Below are 14,454 nucleotides of genomic sequence, written 5' to 3'. Positions count from 1 at the left end.
GAATACATAGATCCAAAAACAGCAATAAAAAAATCACTGTAGTAAATAAAAATTGCATCATCAATCATTGCATTTTCTCCAAGTCTAGAATATGTTTTGATTTTGTATCTGGAAGACAAATACTTTCCTCTTTCACTTCTCATATATCTTATGGGATGCATTCAGAAATTCTCCTGTTTCACATTCTATCTACTTAGTGATCAATTCTAGGCCGTGCTTTAGAAAATTGTCTTCCTCCCTCAAATGGACATCATCTCTTTAAATATCTAAATTAAACTAACTTGTTCTCAAAAGAAAGTTTCTTACTCTACAAATCAGCGCCTACATATGAAAAAATAAATAAATAAAATGAAAAAGTGTCTATGTCAATATCCTCTCTAGCAGGTGGAGAATCCAGACCCTTTTTCTACAATTGCCATCTCTTAGATGCACTTCTTTGAGGTACTGTAGATGTCCACACCAAGAAGTTTGTTACTTGAACGTAGGGCACCTCTGATGACTATTAACAAACTACTGGAGCAGGACCAATAGAAGATATAGGGGTCAACTTTACTTTTCTTTGGCACAACGGAATTATCAGAAGTTGGAGAATAAAATTCTTGGAACACGGAATATATGTCAGAGTAGTGTTCATTTGCCTGATACTAGAAGTCTCACATGTGATTAGACTGGGTATTAAAAATGTGCTAGAGAACTAAAGAGACATTTCCAACATTTTCATTTGGGAAAACATTTGATAGATACGGCAAGGAGAGTTAATTACTCCTTTTTATTAAGGGCTTTTTGAGAAAACACACATGATTGTTAACAGAGAACTGTATTGATTGTTGAATATTCTGCTGTTCAGAAAGGATTTCTCACTCATGTTGCAGAACCTTAATTTGGGTGCTGGGAGAGGACACAGTACACAGTACATCAAGTTAATGGAGAATATGAAATTATTCCCAGATTGTAATATGGGCCAGAACAAGACAAAACTGCTCTCTTTAAACTAGATTCTGGAACATTGTTCAGGAAGGCAATGTCAGGCAGTGCATGGTATTGGCTGAAGAAGGACCTGGTTCTAACAGCATAAGAGAAGTAGCTCAACACAAACACAAAAGCAGAGGAGTAGCTAACATGTAAACACAAAAGTACACCTTCTGATACAATTTCTGAGGCTTTATTCCCAGCCTGGGCAGACAAAACTGGAAAAAACCACACTTAATAACTTCCACAGGACTTAAACATATTTATCAATATATCCTGGAGCTGAGAATAGTGCCTTGCGTTTACTGTCTGAGGGGCAAAACATGAACTTGCACCAACAACGCTCCTCCCCTTGTCCTACCTCACCAACATCTGGTATGATGGTGGAGATATTTTATTTATCATTGATCAAGAAATTCATCAGCAGCCAGCTTTGACTGCAGAAAAATAAGAGTGACAGAGTATTTTAATTCTTTCCAAAAATTAAATGGTGAATCAGTAGAGACAGATGGACTGAAAACAAAAGTTAAGCATTTGTCAAGACATAAATAACTAAAGTAAAACATTTTATTTTAAATTTGAGATAGCACCTTCCCAGATAGTAATAACAAGCATGGGAAGGCTGATTTTCCAGTAAATAAAAAGCTATGGAAGGAATTTAATGAAAAGGAGGACCTAAAATGAATATTACCCATCAGAACAACTAACAATTTGAAGACTAACACTCTTAGTAAGAGATGCTAGAGCATTCCAGCTGTATGCAGAGAGAACAGATTGTTGCAAGGCAAATTAGTGCCATACACAGTTGAGTTGCTAGTATTGGAAAATTATGAGCCATTACTGATTTTCGGGTAAAAATAAGTACAAGTGAGTGCTAAACAAAATTTAGAGGGGTCTTTTAATGAGGGATAAAACTAAACAAAAAGGAGGTGAACAAGACTTAAATCACAGCGAATGTGTGAATATGTGTATTTTAATGCTTTAAAAAAATGGGAGAGAACACATCACAAGTCTAGCAGAAGATAATTACAACATCTGAGTGTGAAAAGTCTCATTGTATTATATGAGCATAAGGAAAAGAATAAATCTCAAGAGTCATACATATGAACATCGATTTGATAGCCTTGTCCATGTCACATGATGGCTGCTCCACTCTCAAACTAATCTCTACATTTTAATCTCAGACACTACAGCTGTCTGTAAATAATAGTCCTTCAAATTCCATTAATTATGTACTTGAGATGGCAGTAAAATTTGGGCTGAACAGAAGCTAGTGTATAATATGAAAAATGCTCAAAACCCCACATTGAAAAAATAATTTAAAATTTGTTATTTCATCTTCTGAAAAAGAGAATAATATTCAGTTTAAGTATTCTAAAACCAAAATTAATTTTGAGTTTTTCATCAAAAACATGGACTATTTCATAATGAAGGGACAATCCAAAGAAACTTCAGATAAAAGGGATATTTTCAGTAAAAACAATTGTCACACAAAAAATTTTATGCACTTGCAAAGTTTACCTTTAGAAATAGTTAAATGTGATTTTGAAATGGATAATTAAGGGAGATTAAAAAGACTTCTAATATCAAATACTGCCACCCTGTTGAGCTATCTAAAATTTTTTGACTAGTAGTTTCTTAACCTTTTTTGATAAATTAAGCAGCTTGAGCTCATGGGATTCTGCATGGTTACACAAGCAAGAGATCATTCTTAATCCTTCTCTATTTAATAGTTTCCAAATCTTTTTTCAGTAATCTTTCAATAGTAGAGGCACAAGGCCCAGCTGCATTGCAGTCAGTAGCAAGCTCCCTGTTTAATGTCAGAACTCACATCCACTGCAGGACATTACAAGGACTGACATTAACCAGTCTCCAAGGTGAAAATATTTAACCTCAATTAACAAAACTCCCATTTATCCAAGTACATAATAGCATTTATCTTTGCCAATGTATGAATTTTATTACTGCTTGATGGTTTTTAGGATTTCTTTGCTTGGCAGCGCCTAGACCTTAGAATTAGCCTACAACAGTAATGTTGTTGGTGTGTTCAAGCCTCTCAAAGGCTTGAACATACCATGTTCAAAACATGTTCCTTGCTGGTGATTGAAAAGAAACAAATCCCAACAACAAAAAACAAGGGGGAGAAAGAAAAAAATGCAACCCTTGGCTTCTTACACTGATGGAAACAGAACCAGCATTGGAAGAACAGTCTGCAAATATGGTCAAACCTTGGGAAATGAGATCCTTTCCAAAACTGGGTACCATCAGTCTTTGGTTGCATGGAGAGAAGCACAGGAGAAGCTAAAAGGCAGGAGAGGTGAAATCTTGTAACTATGAGTAAAGAAAGTGAGTTCCATGGGAACAAATCCCTACTCCAGATATTGCTCAAATAATGGGGTGAAGAAAATGAGTGTGAAAACTGATGAGTAGGAAAACAGAAAAAAAAGTTGATAAAGAAGCATTTTCCTCTATGTCAAATCTGTTTTTCACTTGTCTGGCTTTACTTTATTCTACCATATTGAAGGGGGCATGCATGGCTGTTTTTTAGCATTCATCTGAACAAATGAAACTAGCAAAGCTGCAGAGAAATTGAGAGCAAAATGCCTTACCTTCTTTTCACATTCTGCAGAAAATATTAGATGATGTTTTACAGACTCCGGGGTTAGAGGAAAAAAAGGGTATTTCCCTCCTGAAATGTCAACAGATTCTCCAAAGGCCTGCAAGACCATAAAGGACTCGGATTGCATTAAAGTACAGTAGGGAGTTGGGCTCCCAGCTGTCATTTGAATTTGAAATCTCCCATGTGATATTAAGGCTCTATTCAAATATACATATACATATTTACTTCACAAAGTCTAGAGATGCTCAGATTAACCCCCAAAGCAGCTCTGCAGCACAAAAATTCATGAGCACGCTCCACAACAGACTGGAGTTCTTGTCATGATCTGTAGGAGCAGATTCAGGCACCACTAAACAATTAGTGCATAAAAAAGACAGAGAATAGATTTAGAAGACACTGAAGAAAAACCTGTCTTTTAAGAAGCAAACTGGGATTCAGCACCTGAAAAGTTATTCTCAAGTGAAAATACACATCTTGTGAGTTCCAGAACTGCCAAGTAAATGCGATTTGTTCAAACAGGCAGATTTTCCTCTAGTGCACCAGTAACAATCTCTTTTAAAAACTTTTGCGGTGACAGCTGAAATTTAACCACTCAATTAATATTGGGACAATATATTTCGATAGATTTTTAAAAAGAGAGAATGAAATAGTCATTCCACACAAACTCCTATAGAGCGGTGTCCAGTATTAAAGGGTTTGCACACACACCACTCCATCCTTTCACCTCTGGAGTGGAAGGTTATGCAGGTGACCTTGACCTCTATGCCCTGCAGGCACCCTGAAAGGGATTATCTCCTTGCAGGACAGCATCCCCTGTCCCAGCCAAATGCACATTGGCCAAGCTGGTGCTCCACAGTTAGGTCAGCTCTGCCTCCCTCATGTAAATCTTGTTAACTTATTACCAAACAGAGGGTTTGAGAGCAGGCTGCCCTCTGATTCAAACTGTGCATGAAGAGGTTCTCATCCCCCCACGTGCCCAACTTGGCCACCCCATATTCCCACTGCCCTGTCAGTCAGTGCTTATCAGATCAGACAGGAGATGGCTGTTCCTGCAAGTCGGGCAGGCAAGATCTGTGAGCAGCAAACAGAGATGCAAGAGCCTGGATCTAGGAGCACTCCTGGACCTCAGGGCACAACTGGACCGTGTTAAATAATGAATACTGTTGATAGAATCTATGACCTTACTGATGATTTATTTATTTGTGTTAATTTATGTTTTCATTTCTGTTGTACTTAGAAAAGAAATGCTGACTTGTTTTGTTACATTTGCTTTTATTAAATATATCCTGGTGAGTCATTTTTTTTTCCCTAGTAGTGGAGTATATTAAAGTATATGAGACTTGCAAAGAAAGTTGTTCACATAAAGAGTAAGACCTTATTTTCCCTCAGGAACTTGCCAAAGATCAATATTTCATCTACCATGAAAACAGGAGACTACAGAAAGCAGCAGAGAACAACACCGAGTGATGGTGCAGAGGAGTGAGAGAGTTCTCCCTATTGCCCTGAAACTCCCAAAGAGAGAGAAGGGAAAGCAAAGCTATTCTGAGAATGAGCAGAGCAGAGGAGTCAGGTCTCCAAGGCACAAGAAAAGCAGAATGCAGAGGTCTCTGGGCTTGAACACCATTGGAAAAGGAATATTGCACTCACACGTCACATCATGTCTGTTGTTCTGTAAAGGCTTTTAATACAAGATCTTGCTGAGACCTTCTGGACTGAGCAGACAGTCTGTGCTGTGAAGAGTTCTTACAGCCAGAGATGTGTTTCCTGTCTCTGCAGCAGACAACATTCATGGGATCATGCTGCAGACATGTTTAAAATTTAGCTGCTTTGTTTTTACCTTATTAAGCTGAAGGCGATGTGCTTGAAATTTACCTGGGCCCTTTTTTTAGACATTTCATCAAAAAAAGTGAAAATAAAGATTTATGCAGAACATATTCTCTGATGTGCAATGTCAGTGCAAACAGAAAAGATATGTGAAGTAGTCCTAGGTCAGGCTGTTTCTGGAATCAAACCTTATTTCTGCTTGACACACTGAATTCCTTTCATATCACAAATGCTACAGAAAATAATTGGGTTTGGCTTTGTTGTAAATAAGTGTGTACCAAGGTATATATAGCTGTTTCCTGTGAATAACCCACAGAACCATTATGCAGTAATAAGCCCAGGTTGGACTTGACATCAAGAGCCATTTCTGCAAAACACTTTCCCTTCATTTACATCTCCATGTTGTTTCTCCCTTTTTAGGAGAACTTTTGTGAGCACTTGAGTCCTGGGAGATAGCTGTCACTGGGAAGAAATGTTTGTTGTATTTGTGGATGACAGGACTTACATCTGCACAAATCTTTTTATCTCTCTGTCCACCTTGTCATTTCAGTTAATATTTCATTTTTAAGTAAACAGAAGGTTAATGCTTAAGAAATAAGAACACAACAACATAACAAACAATTTGACACAAATCCATCTGAAAGATTTTCACAGAGGATGTTGCATAGACTTACAAAATAAGAAATGAAGAGTTGGCAAACAGGAATAAGTTAACAAGGAATAAGCAACTAATTCTCATTTCATTCCACCTTCAAGTCCTCCTAGAGCAAGACCCAAGGTAGAACAGCTGATTGTCTAAAGGGGAAAAAATTACCATCTCACATTTATGACCTTTCTTTATTACCAGTTAGTTTGTTCAATATTAACTCTTTCCCATCTAAGACTACTGGAAACATCACAGTCTTTGGGACTGAACAAACTATTTGAATACTTTTTTTGGTAACATTCAGAGATTGGTGGAGGGGAGGGGAGAGGAAGAAGAAGGATTTGCCACACTAAGGTTTGTATGTAAAACGTAAAAAGAAAAAAATGAACGGTACAATTTTCAACTGCTATGAATCTATCTCCAAGAGACCAAGGAAGAGGGGAGGATGCAGATCTCATCAGTACAGTCTTGAATTCTGCATCACACTCCATTAAAAATTAAGACAAGGAAATAGCAGCTTCATAACAAAATCATGAGGCTATGGATCTCTGTTTTTAAGGCCAGAAGGCACTTTTACTTGAATATACATTGTCATGATCATTAAAGAATCAGTTCATTAAAAGTAAGGCAGAAATAGTCAATGCTTAATTCTAGCAATGCCAACCACCTAACTATTTCAAAGCAAAACTTTCAAAAGTACCTGTCTTTGCAAGTGGTTTGAAGTGATTTTTAGGAAGAGGGTTAGGGAGAGGGAGAACAGGAAAGGAACAGCCTAATGTTTCTAACCTTTCTGTAAGTATATAGTAGAAAGGGCTGTCCGGGTGAGTCACTGTGTGGGTGCTGGCAGAGCGCTGCTGAGTGGAAGAACAGCGGGGGTGGAGGGAGATTACGTGAACTCATTGATGACTGCTTATATAAAGAGGAATTACTACACAGCAAGCGCTCTCTCTGTGCTACTACTGCCTTTCTGGAAAGTTACACAAAGCCCAGCTTTTCTACTCCTTAGCTTTGTCTGCAGTCGTGGCCCACTGGGCAAATGTCAAACAGAGGTTTATGTGAATCATAAAACAAACTCTTGCACCTTGTACCCCTTTTTCTCAGTTTTCTATATTCCATAACATCATCAGTAGAAACGTTACAGCAAAGTGTAGACATTTTCCATATTACAGGTACCTTTCTAGTGACAATTTTGAAATGCACTACCTTCCAGTGATAAAAAGCCTCTTTTAAAGCTCCACTACATTTTAGAAGCATTTTCCTTTTTGCAAACCTCCGTTCTCCATTAAGGTTTCTGTAATTCTTTTTTATCCCTGCAGACTAAAAAATTCAAGACTCTTTTTGGACAAAGTTTCAGTAAAATAACATATGCTGATTTGCTTGTTCCTTTCGTCATCCTTCCTCTTCAACCCCAGACAACTGTTTGGAAATTTGATTTGAATTCAGAAGTCATTTCTTTTTTTGGTAAAGGTTAGCAAAAAATGGAATTACAGTACTCTACTATGTACCTGTGAGAAGATGTTCTTCAGTGTCTATTACAAAAAGCATGTCATAACTCCAAAGATTAATAATCCCAAGGATTATTAGAACATTTCTTATTTTATGGACACAAAACACATTCTTATAATTTCCAGGGTTAAGCAGGAACTGCAGGATTTATCTCTTTCTACTCAAAGTAAAATATAGACCTAAATATTTTCGTATAATTTCTGAACCCATGAAAGTCTCTTCATCCTTGCCACACTTCCTTGGTAAAATTAGTCATTGTTATCAGAAGAAGAAAACCATAAATTAATGGGAAATTAAATATGCCACATACTGTAGAAATTCAGACAAAAGAGATTAATAACTTTTAAACAAAGTAGCAAGTGTGGAAGCCACAGTTGGTTTTATAAATAGTGCTATCTAGGACTACTCTTGTAGTTCTGACTGCTCAGCTACCTCCTTGGAGTTTGCAGCTTCCTACGACAGAGGAAGGTCCTGAGCACTATGCTAAAAGGCTGGCCAGGAAGGTCAGGTCAAATGAAACTGCAGCTCCTTTCTTTGTACAGGTGGAACTTAAGTAAAACTGAAGCAGCTCCTGCAGAGAGATACCAAAAATTTTCTGGGTGAAAACCTCGTTGAAAATCATTAGAAATTTTGAGCTCTAGGAAAGTTCTTGTTGGAGATCCAACAAATATTGAAACAAAGTTTCTAGAAATTAGAACAGCATCTGCGTCAAGTCAATGAAAGATACAGGATAAATATAATTTTAAAGTCTGTGGGATATGCAGAGCTGTTCTTCGTGCCAAAATCTCCAAGCTGCTCTGAATCTGCCACTTAAAGTCCCTGTCCAATTCTCCCCAGACTCCACCCACAGTCTTAAAATCCTCCATTTTTTCCCAATCCTTTTCAACCTTCTAGAAGCACCTTGAAACCCTTCTCAGGAGGTTTTGGGAGCTGTACCAGACATGCAGACAAATGACTCACATCCACAATGAGTGTACACAGTACAAACTTGGGGGAAAAAAGCTCATGTTTCATATTAAAGAGAAGAGTTCTCCCATACACATATGGGATGAATAGGCAATGAATAAGGCATGGAGGGCTGGGTCCTGAATTATATCATTAGCATTGTTCAATAAAGAAAATTGCAGTTAATAGATGCTTTTTTCCAATTAACTTGTATCACCTCAATATAAGTAGGACTTCATATCTTCCTTATGTTTATAACTCTTTAAATGCCAGAAAGTAAGTCAGACAATTTTATTTCCATAACTGTTTTCAAATCCATCTCCTGGCTCAGAAGCTTTGTTATTTCTGTTTTACATATAAACAAGCTTAAACACTGAAAGTTTAAATTACCTTTCTCAAAATCACATAGAATGTTGATGGCAGAGTCAGATTTTCTGATCCTTAGCTGACCAGATTTTTCCTCTTCTGAAAATAACACATTTAATAATACAATGATCATATTGATTAGCTATTACAATCAAAATGTAAATGTCTGCTGTTCCAGATGGCAGCCTCGCTAATCTGCTCAAACATGTCTCAGGAGAAAAAACCGTTTGCCAGTGCTCTCTATTCCAGTACTTTAGTAACAGAAGTATAAAAATAAAAGCTTTTCTTCCTCTAGAAAAACATCATCACAGCCACATGTCATAGAAGACCAAGTTAGTAACACTTTGCATCCTCACTGAGTAGTGTGGAAATGGGGTCTGTGAAGGACCACTGAGTGTTTGCTGGTGGCTTCTAAGGGAAAGCAATTAATAAAACCTGGCATGTACCTGTTGCACTGAAACTTGAATTGACACTAGAAAAATGTAAAATAGTCTGAAATATAAAGAAAAAATATTGCCCAAGAATTATTAAATACAACTCTCAGGAAAGAAAAGGCCTACCAAGTTTGTTTATAATGTGTCTGAAGGAGGAAAAAAAAAAGTGTTGAAAAAAAATAACTTACAAAGGGTCTGATCCAGTACATAAAAACACTACACACAGAAGTTGGTGTCCATGATACCTTACTGCATAAAGTTGGTCTTCATGTCTGTGAAGAAGACCTGATTTCCAGACTGGACAAATTTAAGCTACAGTACACTGTTTTGCAGTCTAGACTGGACTGTGGGAGGCAACAGTCATTTCTTTATTGTAGTTCATCTTGATGAGGGAGGAGGACTGAAAATGGAGTTGGCAGAAGAGAAAGCCCAGTACCATCTGTGAGCAGCCTCTAGAACACAAGTTAGTGCTATAACTAGAAGCAGTGCAGGACAGAGATGAGCTTCAGAGGCCACAGAAAAGTTTGATAGAATCTGCCTCGTTGAATTATTCAGATGGGATCCAGCTCTGGAGTTACATATGCTACCCCCAGGATTTTCTCAAAGATTTATACCTCAGGACATCTTTCTCCTTTCTGCCTCTGGGCTTCCAGAACCTTCTGTTGGAGTCAGAGGCACGGAGAGTGTGCCCTTATCTCTGATACCTGGCTCTGACATCCAAGAAAGAACTGAATTTCATATTACATCCTGAAAATAACTGTTAAGGTTAAATAGAAAAGCTAGGAGTGTAAATGTGTAGATTAGAAAGTTTTATGTCACTGGGTGAAAAAGTTAAAGTTTGGAGTTTAAAGTAGCTTAGAGAACAGAAGACAAGGTGGAGGATTTAGGGTGCTGTCGCTTGTCCTTCTTTCTTCTTCATCTTCTTCTTCTAGAGGTTTTTGGGTAGTAGTAAGTGATTGGATAGAAGATGCCGCAGTGTAGTTCACAGGTATTGGGTCATTAAGAAAAATAATTTACTTGGCATCTGTTAATTGGGTAAAAAGACATATAAAAGACCTTGAAGAAAATCTTTGTTAGCCATTTTGCACCTTTCTGTCTTAGTGCACATAGCTCCTTGTACCTTGTATACATGTAACGCAGATAAGAAAAGAATAAACAACCAAGTCCAAACAAGAGAAAAAACAGCCTCCTTCTCATCAATTTCAGTTCAAGGGGAGAAAAAACCTAACCATGAGAGCCATATAGAGACAACCTTCCTCCAACATGCTTGGCCTGAGAAGGACGAGGGTTATTGTATTCTACTCCAAAGGAGGGCAACACCTTTCCTTTCCTCCCCTGCCAGTATGGCTGTAGCAGCTTGGGCTGAGTCATTCTTTGGAAGCACAAGTCTTATCAAAGGTATGCCTGGTATGTTTGCCTGGTCACTAAAGGATGCAAACTTGTCCTTAGAAGACAGGGATGAAATGAGCTGGTTTGATGAGGGTCCAGGAACTGTACAGGTTACAGACTAATATAACAACCTGCCCATGTCACTGTGAAGGAAGGAAGCAGCAGCTTTAGCTGTCCCATGGAGGTGCTGACCCTCCTGCCAGTGAAGTTTCTTGCTTTCTAGAATAAAAAAGAATCAGCCTAAAGGGCTTTTCAACAAATCAACTCCCTGACACTCAGGCCAGACTACCCCTTTGGGCAGGCTGGCCACATTAATTTCTCTGAGCTCTATGAAAAATGATCTATTTTTAATCACATTTTCACCCATGTTGCCAATTGAGTTTTTTTAAAAAAGCTTTAAAAAACAAAATACAACCAAACCAAAAAAAATACAACATAACCCAAAAATTTGGGTCTCATACATGTAACAGTGCATAGAGAAATGGAAGGTAGAAAAAACATACTGGGATAGAGGAAAAAAAGGTAGAACATGAATAGATGAAAGGCAAAAGATTGAAACATCCCATCAGAAAGCACCAAAACGCTAACAATACTAAGAAAGCTATTTGATAAGAAAAAGAATAATGGTTTACAAAATACAAGGGGTTTTTTTAATAAGTTCAACAACTTTTAACATCTTTATCAATATTTACCAATTGAACTTGCTTAGGTGATTTAAGAAAAGAGAAATTTAAATCATACCTTAGCAAGGTCACAGCTTCAAACATAGTGCATATCCTGACAGCCTGCTACATCTTTCTAGTCTTTATTGAACAAAGGAATATTTAATTTTAGCTATGGGATAGAAATGTTCCCTCATATATGTTTGTTACTCCAAAAAGGAGTTTAAAGATTTCACCTGAACATTTAAAGTCATTCCCATCATCTCTTATAGTTTTTTTTGGTTTTTCTTTGGTAAAATATTATATCACACAAATGCTGTGTGCTTATATTTTTTGCTGTCCCCAGCTTGAAGAAACAGCACATGGTACAAGTATAGACTAAGAACATTCAGATCATTACTCACACAGCAAACCAATACAATTCATTATATTGGATGCTACTGTCAAAACTGAACCATGTAAGGAAATAATTTTAACTTCCCTTTCCAAGACCAGGAAAGGAGAATTATAGCTTAGTAAACAAATGATTCCTTAAAAAAAAAAACAAACCTAAAGAAGGAGAACAACCTGCTATCAATCACAGGATGACTATGAGGCAGCTATTAGATTTACTGCGGAAAATGATAGATATGTTCCTTGATGTAACTGGAAAGGTATTTTCACTTGAAAAAGAGAAAAATTATCCAGCATCCTGAGACATCTGGCATACCAAGTGTATTTTGGGACATTAATATTCTAGAAAAAAAAAACAAAAGGGAATTTACACTGGAGAAGTAGCAGAGAAGGGCAATCACAAATTCATAAAAATGACAAGTCTGTCCTGCAAGAGGAGACTGCAAATGCTCAATTTCATCATGTGGGAATGCAGATGAAATATTACTACTAGCTGTGTATGTCTATGAAATTACCATATAAAAGATAATAGATAGATTGACCATACACTTGCATACATGGGTGGTAAATTGCATTTATGAAGAACAGTTATCAGTGACTGACTTTCAGATTAGTGGGTTACATCAAGAGTATTCTGGTCTTCTCTGGGCCTGAGGCTTGCCAGATTTACCTCAATGGTTTGGAAAGTGTGAGCAAAAAGTGCTCATTTAATCTGCAAATTCAGCAAGTTAGAGGGGTAGCAAGTATAGTGCATAAGAGGAAGGAAATTTAAAACTATCTTGAAAATGGAAGAATTGGTCTGGGCTAAGATGATTGTAATTCAGTAAGGGAAATAAAAAACTGCACATTGGTAGAGATAATCATCTGTTTAAGGACCATAGAGGGAATGAATGTCATTGATACTGCAGAAAGAAACTAAGATATCATTGTCAATCACAAGCTAAATGTAAGACTAAAATTTGTTTAAAAATTCCATATGGGAATGTAGCAAGAGTATTGTCTGTGAAATGAAGCAGTCCTTTATCAGTAAGGCCTCAGCTGGCATACAGCTAATATAATTTAGGAAGGATACAGTTTAATTAAGGGGAGGCTGAAAGACACTAAAGAGAATTTCTAGACTCCTGGAAAAAATATCCTATAAGAAACAGCAGAAGAATTCAGATTATTTCGTTTAAAGAAGAAACAATTTAGGAGAGATATGATAATATTCTTTAATGTTTGAAATGTAGCTCTACTTGGAAAAAGGATAAATATTTTCCCATATTCATTAAAGATGGAAAAAGAAGTAAGGAACTTAAGAAAAAAAAATTCATATTTATAGCATTAATATTGAGAAAAATTATCTACCAATAAGATAAGGAAGCATTGTAACCATTATGATTGCTGATATTCTGTTGCTGGGTTGCAAATTTGAGAATTACTGGTCAAGATTGATACAGAGAATATTACCACATTCCAGTCCTTCCGTGCTGCACTCACCCTGTCACCTCAGCAGACTGCAGCTGTGCACCCTGCAGCATTGACCCATATCTGACCCAAGTCAGCCATTACGGAGTAATGTGAAGTGAAAGCCATGCCTGGGTTTGGGAACCAGTTGTATAAATTGTATTAGTTCTACAAACTGATGACCTGCAAAGAAGGAAGATCTCCTCTGGATTCTTGAAAGCCATCCTTGTTATATTTACCTTTTCTCTCGTCTTCTGATGTCTTGGCCTCTGCCAGAGCACTGGATGAAACAGCTCTGCTTGAGAGCTCAGAGCCCAGGAGAATTGCTCCCTTAGGCTTTCTTCAGTGCTTGCTGCTGCCTCTATTTCTGTTCCACTGACCCCAGGTGACAATCCTGCCACAGACAACAGTAAGCATGTGAGCTGAACTCCCTGGCACAGTCAGGAACACTTCTGGAAGCACTGAGAGGGTGCTATGCAACAACGTGGGAAACCCTTTTCCAACGGAGTATGGCTGGCTAGTACTCCAAAAGGCTCTCTGAAGTGACAATGCCTGCATGTGCTGACAGCTGTAATTAGCATTCTTTTTAAAAATCTTCTTTAAGGCTGTGGGGACAAACTCCAATTCCTACAGCAAGAGGTGTTTTGGTCTTTCTCCAGTTCTCACTGTGATGGCTGGTTTAGTGGATCAATGTCTTTTGATGTTTTTCTCTGGCAAACAGTCCTGACATCACAGACAGGAGAATCCTCTCCTATAGCAATAAACCTTGCTATTAGAAGGGATTTGAACAATCATTTTGCTTTTCCTGTTCTGCTAGAAACCCCCTTTCAATCTATCTCATTTGCACATAAACCTTCATGAAAACACCCATGTGGTGGCATGCCTCACAGTCATCCAAACAATATTGATCTTTCCTAATCCTCTACGCACCCATTCTCTGAAGTGATTGTGCCAGCCACCGTGGAGCCAAAGGCAGTCAACAGCAAGGATCACAAGCAGAAAATTAGAAGCATTTTCTGTGTTCTTGAAGAAATATTCTATTTCTTCAGCATCTTTGGTTTCAACATGGAGCAACAAATCTCCAGCTCGGAAAAGCAGTGCTAGTGTATTGTCCTCAGAGAAACTGTAGTGATTTATACCAGCTGAGGACCAAGCAGAATTAATAAAAGAAGAAATAGAGACAAATTCTCATAAGTTTGCACACTGAACACTAAATCTAGGCAGTTTAACATTGGCTAGTTACAATAGTGACAG

The sequence above is a fragment of the Pseudopodoces humilis genome, chromosome 1 (genome assembly GCF_049639895.1).
Source record: "Pseudopodoces humilis isolate 2021_Gansu_Grassland_sample_001 chromosome 1, ASM4963989v1, whole genome shotgun sequence".
Lineage (NCBI taxonomy): Eukaryota > Metazoa > Chordata > Aves > Passeriformes > Paridae > Pseudopodoces > Pseudopodoces humilis.
This window is presented reverse-complemented; position numbering follows the sequence as displayed.